The 20,528-nt window shown below is 32.5% G+C and overlaps 1 pseudogene; it reads right to left on the minus strand.

The window, feature by feature from the left end:
* Window positions 1-7,150: 7,150 nt before the first annotated feature.
* LOC107016813 lies at window positions 7,151-8,377 on the minus strand (annotated as a pseudogene).
* Window positions 8,378-20,528: the final 12,151 nt, after the last annotated feature.

Here is a 20,528-nt window from a genome sequence, read left to right on the forward strand (position 1 = left end):
AGTCACGACCATGAAATTTGATGGGTCGCATAGACTAACATTGCATCAAGACTTTCGACCTTGGGATGAAAGTGGATGATACCTTCTTAGTTCAATTTATTCTGAACTCATTACCTCTTGGGTATGGACCATTCCGAATTAACTATAACACTATTAAAAATAAGTAAGATGTTAATGAATTGTCCAGTATGCTTAAGACTTATGAAACAAAGAGGTCATTCCATTAACCTCATGGGTCAAGGAGCTGATAAAGGACTTGAAGTGAAAGTCAACAAGTTTCAAGAAAATAAATAAATAAATAAAATAGGCATAATACATAAATATGCCCTTTAACTTGGCTTCGAATCACATTTATGCCTTTCAACTGTGGGTTTGCACAAGTAGACACTTAAACTTGTATAAAGTTTAACAAAAAGACACACATGTCCTACATGTCATCCTACATGTCATTTTTCGTCCTACGTGGTGGCCTACGTGTATTTTGCCTTGTAGGACTCATGTGTTTATTTATTTAAAAGTTGGATAGTTAAAGTGCCTGTTTGTGTATTATGAAAGTTGGAGGTCAAAGTTAAAATTTGAAGTCAAGTTTAGTGTCCAATATATGTATTATGCCAATAAAATAAAAAACATCTGCTAAAATTTCACAGGATGTTTATAAGGAACTCAAGGCTGATGTGTGTCGTTTCTGTAAAAGGAAAGGATACTATCAGAAAGATTGCTTGAAATGTAAAGCTTGTTTTGAAAAGAAAGGTACATTTAGTGCCTTTGTATGTTTCGAATCAAATTTAGTAGATGTTCCTAATAATACTTGGTGGCTTGATCTGGTGCAACTCCTCATGTATCCACTATGTTGCAGGGATTCATTATGATCCAAACTAAAATACAAAAAAAAATCTTGTTCATGAGAAATCCTTTAAGGCTAAGATTGAAGGCATAGGGACTTATCGTTTGATCTTGGAGACTGGACATCACCTTGATCTATTATAGACTCTTTATGTTCCTTTAGTTTCTAGAAATTTGATTTCTCTTTCAAAACTTGATGTTTTTAGATTTGATTTAAGCTTGGACATGGTTGTTTCAATTTATATAAGAATACTATTTTTTATGGTTCTGGTGTTCTTATTGATGGTTTATATAGATTGAAACTTGATTATAATTAGATGTAGTTCACTAAATGAAAGTGCTGCTTATTTGTGACATAAAGATTTGGGTCATGTATTCAAAGAAAGATTTAAAAAATTAGTAAAGAATGATATTTTTCCGAATCTAAATTTTAATGATCGTGATATATATTTGGTTGCATTAAAGGAAAGCAAACCAAACATACCAAGAAAGGTGCCACAATGAGCACTCAGCTTCCTGAAATAATACACATTGATATTTGCGGAACCTTTGATGTTCCATTTTTAGGTGGGGAAAAATATTTTATCACCTTTATCGATGATTTTTCACGTTATGGATTTATCTATTTGTTGAAAGAAAAATCTCAAGCAGCAGAACTCTCAAAGTGTACGTTAATGAGATTGAAGGACAATTAGATAGAAAAGTGAAAATCATTATATAGGCCAGATACAGGTGGTGAATATTATGAAAATTGTAATTAATCAGAACAATGTCTAGGTCTATTTGCAAAATTTCTGGAGAAATGGTGAAGTTGGTGGAAGTGTTGAACGATAAAGTGTGAAAATTAATGAGGTAAGGGTAAATATTTCATTGCCCATGAATGTATCTACTTCCGCACCAATCATGTTGTTGAAGAACACTTTAACAATGTTGAACAACATTTGGGTGAAACACTTCAAGAAGGAACTAACTTACAAGTATCACGCGCAAATGAACCACAAACAATGCCATAAAGAAAATTGGTCATTATGTGATTTAGTTGCAAGAGTTAGATTTTGACATTGGAATTAATAAAATTCGTTTTCACAAGTCAAAAAAAAAAGGGCATTGATTATGAAGAGACCTTTCACTGTCCCAAAGAAAGACTCATTAAGAATTATTTTTTCTTTGGTAGCTCATTATGATTTAGAGTAGGGGTGGCAGGGGGACCGGGATGTCCCGCCCCGGTCCGCGTCCCGACCCACCCCGTTTCGAACCCGTCTCGTCCCCTAGGGTTTAGGGGGTTTAAGGGGTGGGGGATGAGGGGACCGGTCAGGGGTCGGTTCACNCGTCCCGGTCGACCCGGCCCGGTTGAACCGGCCGGTTCGCGGGATCCCCTTTGTTTGTTTTTTTGTTTTTTTTTAATTTTAAAAATTTTTACCGTTTATATCCGTTGGGGAAACGGCTAGTGGGACCCCCAACGGATTTTTGCCCGTTTTTGTGTTCCCAAACACCCCCCTACCACCTCCCTACTTTTAAAACTTTATTTTAAACCCTCAAGTTATAATAATTACACTTTAACCCATTTTTAATATCATAAATACGCCTATCCCCTACTATTTCTTACAAAATCATCTATTCTCATTTCTCTCATCTATTTTCTATATCCTCTCAACTCTCAACTCTCAAGTGTCAATCTTAATTTCTATTCCATTTTAATTCTCATATTATTAGAATCCATATATTTCAATTTTCAATTCAAAATTTTCATATTATATCATTAAATATAATTATATTATCTCATATTTGTTATCAAGTATCGATTGGAGTTTCAAATTACAAGTTACAACAAATCATAAGCTTCAACAATCGGTTTAACGTCTGCTATTAACGCAGACGTTTGGTACATTCGTTTCATAATATTTATATTTTATTTTTCGTCTTTACTTTTGTGTTATTATTATTTTTATATTACACTTTATATATAATTAAGTATGAGTTCTAGCAAAAAAAAAATAGCGGTAAAGGAAAAGAGAAAGCACAAGATAACGAAGAAAGTAGACTTTTTAAATTATTTAATTTTGGTAAAAAAAATATTAAAGAAAAAAAGAGTAGTAAAAGTGGTGGTACTTCATCTAAATCAACGAGTAGAGTTAGATTTAACATAAATGATTCTACTTATGTTGATGATTCTCCTTATGATATTGATTCAAATGTTCAACTCGATCACGAAAGTTTAGAACGACGTTATGGTAATATTAATCCTAATGTTGATGAAAATTCAGGTGAAGAAGTAGAAGCTGATTTGGGAGAAGAGGAGTTAGAAGAAACACCTACTAGTTTGGTGACAGAAGTTCCAAATGAGACTATCAATTTACCGGAGCAAAATTTTGGACATCCACCCCTTATACCTCCCACAAGGGAGAAGGTGAAGTATCAACGACCTAAAACTTCTATTGTGTGGCAATTTATGACTTTCGATAAAGAAAATAGTGTTGCTATTTGTAATAAGTGTAAGCAACCTTTTAAACATAAACAAGGTGGGGGTCAAGGTGGAACGGGGGGATTAAATAGACATTTGTTATCTTGTGTACCGATTCAATATAAAGAAGCTAAAGCATTAGCCACTAGAAAAAAGGGAATTTCAATTAATGAATTAGATATTCCCAGTAATGCATCGATAGGGGCTTCTAACATGGTTCAAGGAACATTATATCCTTTTAACCCCGCTGGTCCAATAACACAACATAAATATAATAAGGAATTAGATCGGAAAAATTTAGCTAAAATGATTTCTGTTTGTGGGTTGCCTTATAGTTTTCCTTCAAATCCCGGTTTTATTGAATATATTCAACAAACTTATGATCCGGATTATAGAGGCTTTTCAAGAAATACTGTTAAATCTGATGTTTTTGAATTTCAAGATAAACATTGTCAATTTCTTCGTTGTATATTTAGCATATTAGATAGTAGAGTGTCTATAACTTCGGACATGGGCCGTAGTGTTAATGAAAATGATTATTTAACTATTATTGCACATTGGATTGATCATAATTTGAATTTGCAAAAAAGAAATATAAGTTATAAACTATGTATAGAGAAAAAAATTGATGCATATTTAGCTTCAAATATTTTAAGTGTTTTAGATTATTACATGATTATAGATAAAATAATGTTTGTCGCATTAGATAATGCATCTAATAATACAAACGCTGCTAAAATGTTAAAAGTTAGATTATGTCCAATTGACAATAATGTTTTTCATGTTAGATGTGTTGCACATATATTAAATTTAGTTGTACAAGATGGTATTTCATTATTTGATTGTGGTAGCGTAAAAGTTGAATATGCTGTTACCTGGATTTTTCATACAAACAATGCTGCTAGAATTAGGGAATTTAATAAGCGTTGTTTACTATGTGAATTGTCACCTAGAAAAATTCCAATACATATTAAAACAAGGTGGAATTCTCTTTACGAAATGCTTTCGGTTGCTTACAAATATAGAAGACCCATACAAATGGTTTTTAATGCTCATAATGCTGACCCATTAGATAGAATTTGTGATGAAGATTCGGAAGAAACTAAAGAACTATTACAATTTTTAAGATTTTTTTATGATGCTACTACCATGTTTTCGGAAATTTATTATCCTACTATTTCATCCGTATTAATAAATATTTGTGCTATTTTAATTCAATTTTGTAAATATAAAAAAATAGATAAATTTAGAGTTGCAATTGAAGGTATGATTGAAAAATTTAAAAAATATTTTTTTCCTATTCCTCAAGTTTTTTTAACGGCTACTTTACTTCATCTCGCTTATAATTACAAGGTGTGCAAGGCCTTGTTGACACTTTTTATGAAACTTTAGAAATTTTACCAGAAGAAATTCCAAATTGTCAAACGTGTAAGTCTAGCATAAAAGTAGAAGCAAAACTGTTGTATGAAAAATATAGAACTACGGAAAATTTTCAAGGAGAAGTTGGTCAAACTTCTAATGTTGAGATTGATTTGTCACTTCCAATTTCAACTTATATGCGAGATTTTCTTGGTCTTAATTCTACTAACCGTGATGATTTTGTAGAATATCTTAATCAATCTTTAGAAGTATTGGAAATCAAAGATGGCAATGAAGATTTATTAGGATGGTGGAGTAGGCGAAGCGATGCATTTCAAACTTTGAGCAAAATGGTTCGTGATGTTCTAGCTATTCAAGCTTCATCAGTTGCATCGGAGGCTGCTTTCAGTGCGGCAACATTTCAAATTGGTGATCATAGACATTCATTGGCGGAAGACATGTTGGAAACAACAGTTTTATTTAGTGACTGGTGCAATGCTGAAAGGAGGAATAACAATTTGCCAAAGTTAAGTAAAAAACAAGCAAGTTGGATCAAAACACAAATTGAATGCAGTGACGATGAATTAGAGGCTAAAGAATTTCTAGCAGGTTTGCCAACACCGGAGGATATCACCATCGATATGATGCGACAATTAGAATTAAATTTTAAAGGAGAAAACAGATATTTTTAGATTACATTCGAGTACTAATTGAAACAGAACCCTTCCTAAAAGGTGGCTGCGTAAAATTAGTTACTCATCTAATATCTGTAACAAATATTAGTTTTACGTATGAGAACTTATTGAAACAGAACCATTCCTAGAAGGTGGCTGCGTAGATTAGTTATTCCACTAATATTTGTTAATTGTAACTTTTAAGTTCTATTGAATAAATTTGAAGGTTTTAACTTTTGTTCAAGTTTTTTTATACAATTATTGTTTTGCATTTTAATTTTAATATACACAATTAAATATATACTAAAGTACTAAACTAATTTTAAAATACTTAATTTAAAGTTTACAATTTACATTACTTTAAAATATTCAAATTACAAATTTAAACTTCTCAAATTTGAAATTTAAAACTTTAAAGTTGAAACTTGAAACATGAATCTTGAAATTTGAAAATTGAAACTTTAAATTTGAAAATTTATTTTGATATTTGAAAATCAAAAATTAAATTTAAAATTTATTAGCTAAAGACGTATAATTTCAATACAAATATATAAGTATTTAAAAAAAATCCCCCGTCCCATCCCGTCCCGTCCCGTCCCGTCCTGTCCCCCCAAATCCCATCCCATCCCATATATATGGTGGGACGGGATGGGACCTATTTTTGTCCCCCCAATCCCGGTCCCGTATCAAATCCCCTCTCGCGGTCCCCCGTCCCGTCCCGTCCCCCTTCGTCCCGTCCCCCTGTCCCCTTGCCAACCCTAATTTAGAGTTACACCAAATTAATGTGAAAACTGTCTTTCTTAATGTAGACCTCGGGTGAGGATGTTTATATGGACTAACCAAAAGGTTTCAAAGTTAAAGGAAAAGATCAAATAGTGTGTAAACTAAAGAGTCAACATATGAACTCAAACAAGCCTCACAAAAATGGTATATAAAGTTTAATGATACCATAACACCTTTTGGATTTAAGGAAATTACCGTTGATCCGTGTGTATACCAAAAGATCAGTGGGAGTAAGTTTACATTTTTAGTGTTGTATGATGGCGACATTTTACTTGTTGCTAATGATATCGGTATAATTGCGTGAGACAAATGATTTTCTCTATTAATTTTGAAATGAAAGATATAAGTGAGACATTCTATGACACAGGGATAGAAATACTCCATGATAGTAGAGATAGAAATATTTCATGATAGATCACAAGAATTATTGGGACTGTCTTAAGATGAAATTATTATAGAGAATATGTGATTAGCCCTAATGGGTGGATGGAGGGTTAATTTATAGAGGTTATGATTTAATCTGGTACGTCCATCAAGTAACCAATGTAAGAACGAGATCTATTCCTTATTAAATACTAATTATGGTATTACTTGGATTACAAGTAAACTTGGGCCATAAGTAAGAAATACTTAATAATAAATAATAATAATTCTTACAGAACACTAATCCACTGTATATAAAAGAGAGTACACAATATTGAAAGAACTAACCTCACAAATTCACTCAGCATAACTAGAGGTTCACACAAATAATAATATATCACTTGTGTCTCACAAATTCTCCTACTAAACAAAACGTTCAAAGCCCCTATAATTACGTTGTGTTTAGAAGGAATATGCCTCTATTTATAATGTCATAAACATTTTCCAACCAAAAAAAAAAAGGACTAGCATTATTAGCAGTAGTGTATCAAAAGTCAAATTAACCCCACATGAATGACTCAACTAGATGAGCTTGCCAATCATGGCAAGTCTGCTTTGTTCTTTATTTGCAATTGGAATGGGATAAATGACCATACACACATGTCAGTGAATACTATTTGCATCATTTCTTTAATCTATAAGTAGGAATAGCCAGCAAAGGCTTTTCTCTACATATTACTATCCCAAACTGCTCATCAACGTCTAAATCACAAGGCTGATACCATTTGGAAGCTCCCACTCAAAGCAGTGCACCAATTGTGCCACCACAAGGCCGACGGCGGTAACTGCCAACTGCATCCCAGGGCAGCTTCTTCTCCCAGAGCCAAATGGTAGAAGTTGGAAGTCGCATCACGAAAATCTACACTGCTCCCAACAAATCTCTCGGGCAAAAACTTCTCAGGCTCGGGCCAAACATTTGGATCCATATGAATCGCGTAACAATTTACTATCTTCGGGATCCCTTTTGTAGGTGGAAACCATCCACTACACAATCTTCCATGGACTCATGGTGAAGTATTGGCGCTACAGGATGCAGCCTCAGGCCCTCTTTTACAACCATGTCTAAGTACTTTAAATTCTCCAGGTCGGATTCTTCCACCATTCTATCAAGGCCTACCACTTCTTGCAACTCCTTTTGGAGTTTCTTCGTCACATGGGGGTGCCTAAGAAGCTCGGTGAGTATCCATTCCGTTGATGATGTTGTAGTGCCCATTGCAGCTATAAGCATGTCCTGTATAGTAAACAGGAAACAGGGGAATTAATTAATATAAACCATTTCATTCTCAAGGCTTGTGGTATATAAGAATGAGATGAAAGTACATACAAAGAGGATAGCTTTTATGTGAGGACGGTCAAACTGAAATTTTGCTTCTCCAGATTGCATTATGTCCATCATGGTGTCCACAAAGTCCTTATTTTGCTTCTGTTCATGTTCATCAATAATCTTCTCAAGGAACTCATCAAACACCTTTGAAAGATCCTTGAGCTTGCGAGTGATACCCTGGAGATCAATAGCACCAAGGAAGGGGAAAAAATCACCAAGATTTGGCATACCTGCTAAATGCACAACATCTTGAACAATAGCTTTGAATCCCCTCTTGTCCAAGTCCTCATCCATGTACTTCTTTCCAAACACCATTAAGCAAGTCAAGTTAGCATTCAAAGACGTAACCTTTGCACTAAGATCAATAACTACGCCATCACGAGCTTCCTGTTTAAGTGACTCAATAAGAAGTTCAACCTCTTGTTTTCTCATGGATTGAAATGAATGGATCTTTTGATTGCTCAAAAGGTGCACTGTGCACAATTTTCGCATGTTGCACCAATAGACACCATACTTAGCAAATACTAAATTTTTTTGGCCATAAGACAAATGTTGAGATGCCTCTTCTTTCTTTTTGGTTGCTCAAATTGTGGCTCTACAATCTGAGGTAACATCATCTTGTCTTATTTGAGGATAGGCGTCACAGCCGTGACCTATTTTGAAGCAATTTTTGCAGAATTCGAGCTTCCAATCAAACCATACTTCCTGCACAAATTGTCTTCCATTAGGATTATGCACTATAATTACTTGTGGGAGAGGTCTGGTCACATTTTTCTTAATCAACATCCTTCCATATGATATTCTAGTTTGTTTGGTGTTACACTCATAGGTATATATAGGTTTTCCAATAGCACTAGCAATGCGGCTAGAGAGTTGCAACTCCAGCAATTCGTAGGCAAATTGGGAAAACTAACCCATAATGGTATTTCAGTAATTAGGAACTCTTTAATGAAATCAAAAGACATAATACATATATTGGACCCTAAACTTGACTTCAAATTTTAACTTTGACCTCCAACTTTTATAATGCACAAACAGACACTTTAACTGTCCAACTTTTAAATAAATAAACACATGAGTCCTACATGTCACAATACATGTAGGACACCATGTAGGACAAAAAATGACATGTAGGACATGTGTGTCTATTTGTTAAACTTTATAGAAGTTTAAGTGTATTTGTGCACATCCAAAGTTGAAGGGCATAAGTATGATTTGAAGTCAAGTTAAAGGGCATATTTATGTATTATGCCAAATCAAAATCAGCAGACCATTGTTTCAAAATAATTGGCCTATTATCAAAATCTGCATGTTCTCGACTCCTGTGGGCAGATGATTGGGTACTGTTCCATTGACTCTTGCACTTGTTTTGCTCTTTGCGCTAGTTTCCCGTCAACATCCCATTGTCTTTACTGGATCCAGTTTTGCAAAATCACTAGTTGCCGCTGCTTTTTTGCTTCCAATTGAGCTCCCAAACACTGCTAGCAGCTTCATCGGAGGATTACCCCGTCCTCGTCCCTTTCCCATGGAGATTTCACGTCGGTGCTAGTCACACTAACGTAAATACTATTACACACACAAAGAACTACTTATATTTTTTAAAAAGTATTCCTCCATTTTTGTCTATATGAATTCATAATGTTTTTATTTCATCAAACTCTTTTCCAAATTATTCTTTTTATTTCATATTTGAAATTGTGTTACTTAATTCTTCTTAATGTCTTTCTCGCATCACTGTTGAGACATAAGTTAAACTGTCAAAGAGGCATCTAAAAGTTTCTTATTTCAAAATTAAATTACATACATAGAACAAGAGTATTAAATACTACTAAAACTACACTACACCATATTTTTACTTTAGTTTGTTGGATTTTCATTACATGAGAAGTTCTTGTCTTTTATATATAAAAATTCAATTTCATTATATTATCTACTCTTCAATTTTATGATATTTACCTTCTCATAGTAAGTCAATTTTCGTTTTCAATTTGAGATATAGCTATAAAGTAAGTTATTTTTATCAAATTATCTTTAATATATATTGAAAAAGATATAATTCTTTGACCTAATTTAATTAAATAAGGATAAAATTGAAAAAAGAAACATCATTAAAGTTTTTTTATGATGTAAAATACAATTTATTTTGAAATAAAAAGAAAAATAACACAAAATTTTACTTTGAGATAAAGGGAATATGTAATGTAAAAAGGCGAAAAAAGTATATAAAAGTTTAAAGAGGTCTTTATTATTGTGAAGTGACCAAAAATATTGTAAGTGACATTCTTTATCATTCAAATGTTACCTTCATATCTATAAAAACTAGAATGACAAGGCCCGTGCTAGCACGGGCCTAATATCGACCTGTTCGTACAAATAATGAAATAATATCAATTTTAACCCCAAAAAATGACGATGGAGAACAAAATTATATGTACACTAAATTTTATATATGTAATAGTTATAGGTAACATTCTAAAAGGCTGGTCTGCAAATAGGTATGCGATAGTGCTTTTGTCTTCATATAATCGACATTGTAGATGAGAATCTTGAAGAACTGCAAAAAATGGAAATAGAATAAATGACTTGCAATGTCATCTTGAATCAAAATACAAATATGCATATGGTATGAGAAGCTAAGCGTACTAATTTTCCAATTTAATTAGATGTGTTGTAGCAAGAGATACTCAAACCAAAAATATTCAAGAACCTTACCAAATGGAATACAAGTCACTTTTAAAAGGAAAAAAGGAATTAAAAAAATTGGCGCATTTAGATTAACGGATAAACAATCTTAACTTAAACGATTCTCATGGTTTCTATTTCCTCACCAACCATAAAACATAAGAGTCAGAATTCTAGTTGCGCCTTTGCTACAATGAATCTTCTCAATGAATTTAGCAATTACAACTTTCACTTTCTTGCCGTTCTCTTCATTGAATATGCACAATGAAGGATTTTGAAAGAAATGTATAAAATTTGCAAAAGCAATATTCAATAACCCATTAGAATGTGGAACCTCAGCAACTCAAATCTCATCAAATTGAGTAGATAAACCAAGTAAAAGGTTTATTTAGCAACTAATATCACACTCAATGTGTGTTGCAACTCACACTGCAGTGATTTACTTTCTCTATTAAAGAATTAATACAGTAATAGAAAATCAATTTCAGCTTCTCATCCTAATTTCTTTAGTAAAGAAAACAAACACAAAGTTCACAAATCACAGTTATAAGGATTTTGCCAGTTTCCAGCATTATAATTCTACTACTACTGTTCATATATTCTTCATTTCTATTTGTTGTTGTATCTACAATTATTTCACATACCTTTGGAAACTTACCTGCGAATAGTATTGTGTTATCGTGTGAGACGCTCGTGCTTTAATTGACTCCTTGTAGATCATTTGTGCAGGGCACATCACCTTCGTCGATAGGCAGTCACCTCAGGCAACTTTATAGCCAGCAACGAAGTTGTCTTTGCCTGATGCTTAATCAAACTGGCCTCATCTCTTTTCCTATTAATACCACAATAGTTTTTTAGTTTCCACTTCTCCGCATCATGCACCTAAAAAAACAAAAAGAGAAACTTATGTTATCTTTAGAAAGTGGATAAATGTCAAACAACTATGAATCTAAAGATGCGCTTCAAAATTCACTGATAAGTTCCAAAATTTCATAGGAGTTGGTCGGACTTGGTGATTGGCATATAGATTATGGCTTGTAGAATCTGTTTGCAACAGCGCAATAACACCAATGCCTCCCTGATGCGAAAAGAACTTCAACTACTAACTTTACTGAAAAGGTAATATATATTTTAAATTTAAAAAGAAAAAAGACACAACAAAAGAAGGACAAAAGAAGTGTAAACAAAGAAGTGAGATTTATAATTACCAAGACCAGGTGGATGGAATAGATCAGAAGATGTAAATAAGTATTCATGGATAAAATAGGAAGTACAAATAGAAAATCCATTACAATACCTACCACATTTTGCTTAGAAAGAAGTACAATGACAATCAACAAATTATACGTATTCAACAAAATCTACAAATGAATCGAGCTTATACTCAATATATACACTTACACAATCTCTACAATGCCTCAAGTATTCTACTCATGTTAGCTTCTTTAACTTCAAGGATCTGTTACTGCGTGGAATGTGTTATTTTGGGATTGGGGGTTACAGATACTCATTAAGAACTGCTGGTAAACTGAGTCATGCACAAGTATGTTGCCTGTTTCCTTCATATTTCAATTGGTGCTTATGATGTTGGTCTATCAGAAACAATCACTTCGACTCCAAAGTAGGGAGTAAGGTTTGTGCATACACACTACCCTCCTCAGACCACACTTGTGGAATTACAACGGGTACGTTGTTACATATACTACTGGTCTTGTTAGTCTCAAGTTGAAATGAACTGCTGTACAGTTTATGATGAAGGCATGTATCACAGGGTGTTCAAGTAGTCCTTTTGCTACTTGTGATGCCATGGATGAGAGATGTCTACTGCAGTTGAACATTGTATTGTTTGCTAGGCAATCAACCGGTGCTATTTGGTACTTAGTGCTACTATTTTGTACAACTATGATGGGGAGGACTCCTATTTAAACAGGTAAGATTTATTTTGATAATGTGGTATCTGGATTATCTTATGCATACCTCGATTAATCCTATACAATATTTTACTATTTCTAGATTGTGTGTACCTCAATTAATTTCACATAACACCCTCACTTCCTCGACTAAGTTCACCTAGCACCCTTCTAAGTCAAAGATAGTTATCAGATAACTCTGTCAACTAAAACTTAAAAATATAAAATATATCACTTAATATATTTGCTTTCATTAGAATTTAAACTTAAAACCTCAAAATTCTCGACTCAAATCTTCAAATAACTCAACAGCAAATCGAGCAACTTATACCACAAATCTAATTAATATTTGAGGTTCCAAAGTCCAAAGTTCATTAAAATGAAGCAAACTTAGATACTGCATCAGCTTTTTACACTACACACTTATTTGCTTCTTCTAGCCTAATTGACCAAATTTATTCAATCTCAAATACCTATGGCTACAAAATCCGAATATACGCCTGCATCAGCTTTTTACACTACACACTTATTTGCTTCTTCTAGCCTAATTGACCTAATTTATTCAATCTCAAATACCTATAGCTACAAAATCCGAATGCGTATATTATCATTTCCATTTTCTCCTTGTTTTTGAGCTAATATCAACAATCAACACGAACATTAAACTAAAATTTTCCGGTGCTTTACTTTCAGAATCCTTTTTGAGTACATTTTCTCGTTAGACTTGCCACCGTTTGTCATACCAACGGTGAGTAGCCATTGTTGAAAAATTCTCATTTTGTTTAGTCTAAAATTTAGGGTTGACAAATGAAAATTTTGACACTTCTCACAACAGCATAAATGAATTAGGAAAAAAAAGGAAATAGTGAAACTTACAAAAGTGTAGTAACAGGAAAGCGTACAAACTTGAGAATAGTAGTCACAACAACACAGATGGAATAGAAATTAGCAGTTTAGTGTCAATAGTTGGAAAATATTTAACAGTTGAAAACTAAAGAATATGTAGTATCACTTCAATCAGACTCTTGATTGGTATAACATATTTTTGTTAAATGATTTTTTTTTCTGTTGATAAAACAAAATGACCTACAAACTTCTATCAGAATTTCAGCTATTAGCTCTGTTGGGTAAGGTTGTTCAACTCAATCAAATGTAAATACTAATAAAGAGAACACTAATTTGAGTCGGTTGGTAATGTAGAGGTTATTATAGCTCTCAGAAACTTACCAGACTTGTAAAGGGATTGAGTATTACTTGGCCTAATTATACTAGACCGGATCTTTATTCCTTTAATTTAGGACCACAAGATTCAAAAGTCTTATTTATTTTCTTAAATTTCATCTAAAGTCAAACTAGACAACTCTTTGTAAAACGAATGGATTAATATTTAAAGGAGGCTGCTTTTATAATGTTCTCATACTAAATGTTAATAATAGCTTAAATAATGATAAGAAATAATAATTTCTCATTTTACAAACTTTCCAAAATTAGCTTATATATTTCCGAAATGATAATTAAAAATAAATAATAGGTACATATGATTTGATACAATAATTACTATAAAAACTGCATTAGCTTATGACTTTATATGATTTTCTATAGCACTAATATAAGTTCAAAAATATTTTAAAGAGATAAAAATAATTTCACAAACAGTCTTTTTCACCATCCAATTAACTACACATACGGACAATATATGTTATTTATGTATATCATTTATTAAATTAATAAATTTATATTATCTTGAGCTCTTAGTTATAAAATTTTTGCATAAATTGAATATTTGTCAATTTCCTTCATATATCAGCTCATACTTTTCATTGATCTTCTTTTACTCAACATACTTCCTTATTCATGGTTAGGTAGATATATTCTTCTGATTTTTTTTCTTCTCTTCCTCTTTTTACAATTTTACATTTTTCATTCCAATTCAATGATATTATTTTTCCTAATTTTTTTCTTTCCTTTTTAATAGAAGTTATTGTGTGCAATCCGTATTAAACTGCAAAAAAAAGGAACATTGACTTTATAGTGTTTTAAAAAATATAGATATAATTGTCGTTATGCATTTCATGTTTTCTTTATATATACACGGTTGAATGTTGATGTATCGATGAAAGTTTCTCAATGAATTGCAGGAATTATTGTGAGGTATAATTGATGAAACTCATTCGAAATACATATTCTTATTATGCTTATAGTTTGAAATTTGAGGGTATCTATTTTGATTTATTATCTTATACATGCTTTCAATTTATATTACAATCACTTTTTTTTTATTTATACATAATTATAATTAAAGATATGTATTATGCAACCATATAATATGGAATATACGTGCGACACACATGTCTAGGTATTAGTTCTCTTATAAGAGGGAGTTTGAGATGCCAAACCAGGCAACGGTCAACATGCCTGTTTTAGTATTTATGAGCACTTTGGTCCTTTTTTTCTCTCTTTCTTATAATTTGTTTGTCAATTTTTTAATTTTTTTTATATATATGTTAAAATCATGTAAAATACTATAAATTATGATAATTAAAAAATTAATATATTTTAAAGACATATAAAAAATTTGATCAATTCTTTAAATTTTATCGGTTTCATATAAGTTGGTACATAAGAAGTAACATGTGTTATTTGAAACCACGTAAAATGTATTATAAATCTCAATAATTAATAACTTGAAATATTTTTTTTAAATTATATATTTAAAAATTAAATGACTCTTAAAATTCTATTCGTGCCACATAAATTAAGACAAACAAAATTATATAAGGAAAATGCACAAGTACCCCCTTAACGTATGCCCGAAATTCAGACACACTTATACTATACTAAGGTCGTCCTATTAACCCCCCCCCGAACTTATTTTATAAATAATTTTCTAACCCTTTTCGGCCTACGTGGCACTAGCTTGAAAAAAAAAGTCAACCAGTGTTACCCACAAGATAGTTCCACGAAGGTTGAAAAGAGGTAGAAAATTATTAATAAAATAAGTTCAGGGGGGTAATAGGACCTTAGTATAGTATAAGTGTCTCTGAGATTTCGGGCATAGATTGAGGGAGTACTTGTACATTATCCCAATTATATATATTATTTGAAATTACATAAAGGTACTATAGAGTATAATCTATAAATCACAATAATTAGCAACTTAAATTATCTATGAAAAAAATTAAAAGATCGACTAACTTTCAAAATCTTGTATAATTCGTATGATTTATTTAGTCAAAATCTTGTATAATTTATATGATTTATTTAGATAGACATATCTCTCAAATATATGGCATTCTCCCCACGTGCTCTTTTTTTTTTCACAAAAAAAAAAAGTCTTTTGTCAGCTTGCTGGAAATATCGTGATACAAGATTTGGCTCTTTCTCTATTTTTCTTGTCTCTATTTTCTCCAAGTCTCAGTCTTGATTAATGACATGTGACATAAATTAGATTTAATTAATTAAAATATATTTCTAACCATGATTTAGATAATAAATATATTATTATATCAATTAAAAATAGTCTTATTTCTCTCATTTTCTCCTTATTCTCTCCAAGTCCGATTGTTTCTCTCTTTTCTCCATATTCCCTCCAAAATTTTCTTTACTGTCATTTAATCAATTAATGTCGGGTATGTAGCAAGAATTAATGGGAAATGGAAGGAAGATAAAAAAAGAGGAACTTGAAAAGTTGGAAACTTGAAGAGTTGAGAACTTGAAAAGTTCTCTTATACTTTAATGAAAAAGTATTTGTCCCTCATCGGTGGTAGAAAGAAAAATAGGAGAGTCTAAATATAGAGTCACACCTATTAATTGTTAAAAGGATTGGAAAGAGGGACCCCCTCGCGCCGTCGCCATCGTGGAAAAATGATCGAGAGATTGTTTTTTGGACAAATTTTGTTTTAAGTATTTAATTATTTATTTATTTGATTAATTAAATTAAATTAAATGACCAAAACGTTTTCAATTAATTAGTTGATAACAGAAATGTTTTCAATTATTTAGTTGAGATTAATCGAAATGTTTTAACTTTTTAGTTGATTAATCCGACCCAACTCGGATCCGCGTGAACCGTTTTATTTAAAATCTTTCCCGATTTTATCTAAATTTCTCACCATTTGGAAATGACTGTTCTTAAAGGTTGCAACTTTCAGGAACAATAAGACCGTTTGAAAGGTTGCAAACTTTCATTAATCGTCGTGTGGATTCTGAAAGGGTTGCAACCTTTCGGGACCTGTTCCTCTTGCCTATACCATTCATTCTTCAGAATTTTTCTAATTTCTTCTTCTTCTTCTTCTACACAAAAGTTTCTTCGTGTACTTTACTGCTGTTGAGTGGCTCGCTGCCACTAGAGTTTTGAGAATCAATACGCTGGTGATGGAGATCATTCTATCCTGGAGGACATATTCCAAATCAAACCTCAGATACTAGAGGTGAATAATTTCCTTGAGGAGATATTGTGCAATCAGTGGGCTTGATCTTTTTCTGTTCTAAGTTTCCAGATTCTGGTACGTTTACATATTTTTGTTTTACTGAATTAATTTTTGTTCATCTTTCTTACTGGTTCAATAAACTTTGGTTACTTCGTGTTTCTACAAAGTTTTGTTGGAATCAATAATTCTATTTTTCAAACACAAATTGGCAACAATCTTAAGAAAATTATTATTTTAGATTAATTTGTGTTTGTAGTGGAGACAAAAACCTTCTTGGTTTTATACTCCTTTTAAGTTTGCAATTTTGAGTTATTGCTTACTAAGACTGTATTGATTTTTGTTTATCAAAAATGGAAAATAACAATGTTATAGTGGTTGTTGCTGCATCAACCCGAACTGTTGTACCACAAGTAGAGAAATCGGGAAAATTCTCTGGCGTAAATTTCAAAGGATGACAACAACGGGTATTTTTCTAACTTACCACTCTTGGTCTGCAGAAGTTTACCAGCGAAAAAATTTCACTGTCTGCTGCTGAAATGTCAGACGAGAAAAAATCATAATTGTTGAAGCATGGAAATAGGCTGACTTCCTATGTAAGGGCTACATTCTGAGTGCTTTAGAGAATGACTTATATAACGTGTATAGTGCAATGACAACTTCAAAAGAGTTGTCGAATCACTTGAGAAGAAATATAAAATAGAAGATGCATGCTTGAAAAAGTTTGTAGTCATAAAGTTTTTAGACTATAAAATGATAGATAGTAAAATTGTTGGATCACAAGTGCAGAAACTTTAACTTATTCTCCATGATATGATTGCTGAAGATATGGTAGTAAATGAAGCTTTTCAAGTGACTGGAATGATCAAGAAGTTGCCTCCTTCATGGAACGACTTCAAGAATTATCTAAAGCTCAAACACAAGGAAATGAAGCTTGAAGATCTTGTGATTCAGTTAGAAGTCCCGTAAGAGTTCAACAATCATTAGAGTTAATATTATTGAAGAAGCTCCTAACAAAGACAAAAAGAGAAAGAAGTCTAACGAACAGAAGTCAGAACAAGCCAAGAAGAAATTCAAAAGCAATTGTTACAATTGTGGTAAGGCTGTTCATAGGTCTTCTGACTGTCGTGCTCCAAGAAAAGACAAAGACAAAGACAAAAGTCCAGCAAACATCGTGGAAGAGATGGAAGATGAAGATGACTTGTGTGCAATGAATCGGAGCGTAACTTCATTGGAAATCTCAAGGAGTGGTTTCTCGACTCAGGTGTCACTCAACATATTTGCTCTGCGAAAGAAGCCTTTGCAACGTACAGTCCTGCTAAGTACGATGAAGATTTGTTCATGGGAAACACAACAACAACAAGGATTGCAGGAACTGGAAAAAAAATGACATCCGACAAGGTGTTGACTTTGAACAGTGTTCTGCATGTCCCTACTATTAGGAAGAATTTAGTTTCTGCTGCACTACTTGTTAAGAACGAGTTTAAGTGTGTCCTAGTAGTGATAAAGTTGTAATAAGTAAAAATTAGATGTTCATAGGAAAGGGCTACCTCAATTAGGGCCTTTTCAAGCTGAATGTGATGGTTATTGACAATATTAATAAGAATTTTGCTTCTGTTTACTTATTGGAGTCGAATGATATATGACATGCTCGTTTATGACATGTAAATTATAAAGCCTTGCGAAAATTGGTTACTCTAGAAATATTGTCTGATTTTAAATGTGACAAATTGAAATGTGAAATTTGTGTGGAAAGTAAGTTCGTTAAACATCCTTATAAGTCTGTTGAAAGAAATTTAAAATCTTCAAACTTAATTCACACAGTTATATGCGATATGAAGTCGACACCATCTCGTGTTGGGAAAAAGTATTTAATAACTTTTATTAACGAATGCACTCGATTTTGTTATGTATATTTTCTTAGTAGTAAGGATGAAACAATTGATGCATTTAAGTAATACAAAAATGAAGTGGAAAACCAATTGAATCTAAAGATAAAAATGATTCGAAGTGATAGGTGTGGAGAATACGAATCTTCTTTTCCAGAGATATGCTTGAAAAATGGTATTATTTATCAAACTACTGCACTCTATACACCACAGTCAAATGGGTTGGCGGAACGGAAGAACAAAACATTAAAGGAAATGATGAATGCCTTAATGATCAATTCTGGTTCACCCGAAACCTTTGGGGGAAAGCCATCTTTACGGCTAATAAGATACTCAATAGGGTACCCCATTGCAAAACACAATCAATTCTATATGAGTTCTAGAAAGAAAGGAAACTCAACTTGAAATATTTCAAAGTGTGGGGGTGTCTAGCCAAGGTAGAGGTCCTTTTACCCAAAAGGGTGAAAATCAGATAAAAAACGATAGATTGTGTATTTATTGGATATGCTGTGAACAAAGCCTGCTGGTTTTTGGTTCAAAAATCTGATAATCCTAAGATTCATGTTAATACAATAACTGAGTCAGATAACAGAGAGTTTTTTGAACACATTTATTCATATAAAACTGAATGTGAGTCGATAAGTGAAAGACCTAAATGACAATGGAAAGAATCAACGAAAAATACACTACCTAGTGAGGATCCTAGGCGTAGCACTCGCCAACGGAAATCCACTTTTTTACGACCAGATTTTGTGGCACTGTTGCTTGAAAATGAGCCTAAAAAATTTAAAGCAGTTATGTCTTCGTCTGAGTCAACTTATTGGAAAGAAGCTGTCAATAGTGAAATCGAATCAATTTTAAGTAATCATACTTGGGAATTGACTGATCTTCCTCCAGGAAATAAACCTTTAGGATCAAAGTGGATCTTTAAAAGAAAAATGAAAGTTGATGGAACTATTGACAAATATAAGGCTAGACTTGTAGTAAAAAAATACAGACAAAAAGAAGGTCTGGAATACTTTGACACATACTCTCCGGTAACAAGGATAACATCGATTAGGATGTTAATAACACTAGCGACAGTATATGATCTTAAAATCCACCAAATGGATGTAAAGACGGTCTTCTTAGTTGGAGGAAAAAATTAATATGGAACAAACTAAAGGGTTTGTAGTTCCTGGTAAAGAAGAGAAAGTGTGCAGACTTGTGAAGTCGCTTTATGGGCTCAAGAAAGAACCCAAACAATGGCATGCTAAATTTGACCAAACAATGTTGGCAAATGGATTCAAGATTAACGAATGTGATAATTGTATTTACATTAAAAACATTCTGAATCGTGAAGTCATTGTTTGTCTGTATGTTGATGACATGTTAATAATGAGTACAGATATTGACGATATAAATGTTACTAAGTGCATGTTGTCTAACAAGTTTGATATGATAGACTTAGGAGTAACTGATTTGATCTTAGGGACCAAGATTCTCAAAAAGTCCCCAGGGACTAGCATTATCTCAATCTTATTATATTGAAAGAGTATTGGATAAGTTCAAGTACTTGAATTTCAATGTTGTCAAAACTCCAATTGATTTAAGCTTTACATTTTCAAAAGAATGAAGGTGAAAGTGGCTCTCAATTAGAATATATCAGAGTATTGAAAAGTTTGATGTATATTATGAATTGTAAGCCACCAGATATAGCATGTGCTATTAGCAAACTGAGTCGGTTCATTATTAATTTGAATCGAACTCACTG

This window comes from Solanum pennellii, chromosome 4 (assembly GCF_001406875.1).
Source record: "Solanum pennellii chromosome 4, SPENNV200".
NCBI lineage: Eukaryota > Viridiplantae > Streptophyta > Magnoliopsida > Solanales > Solanaceae > Solanum > Solanum pennellii.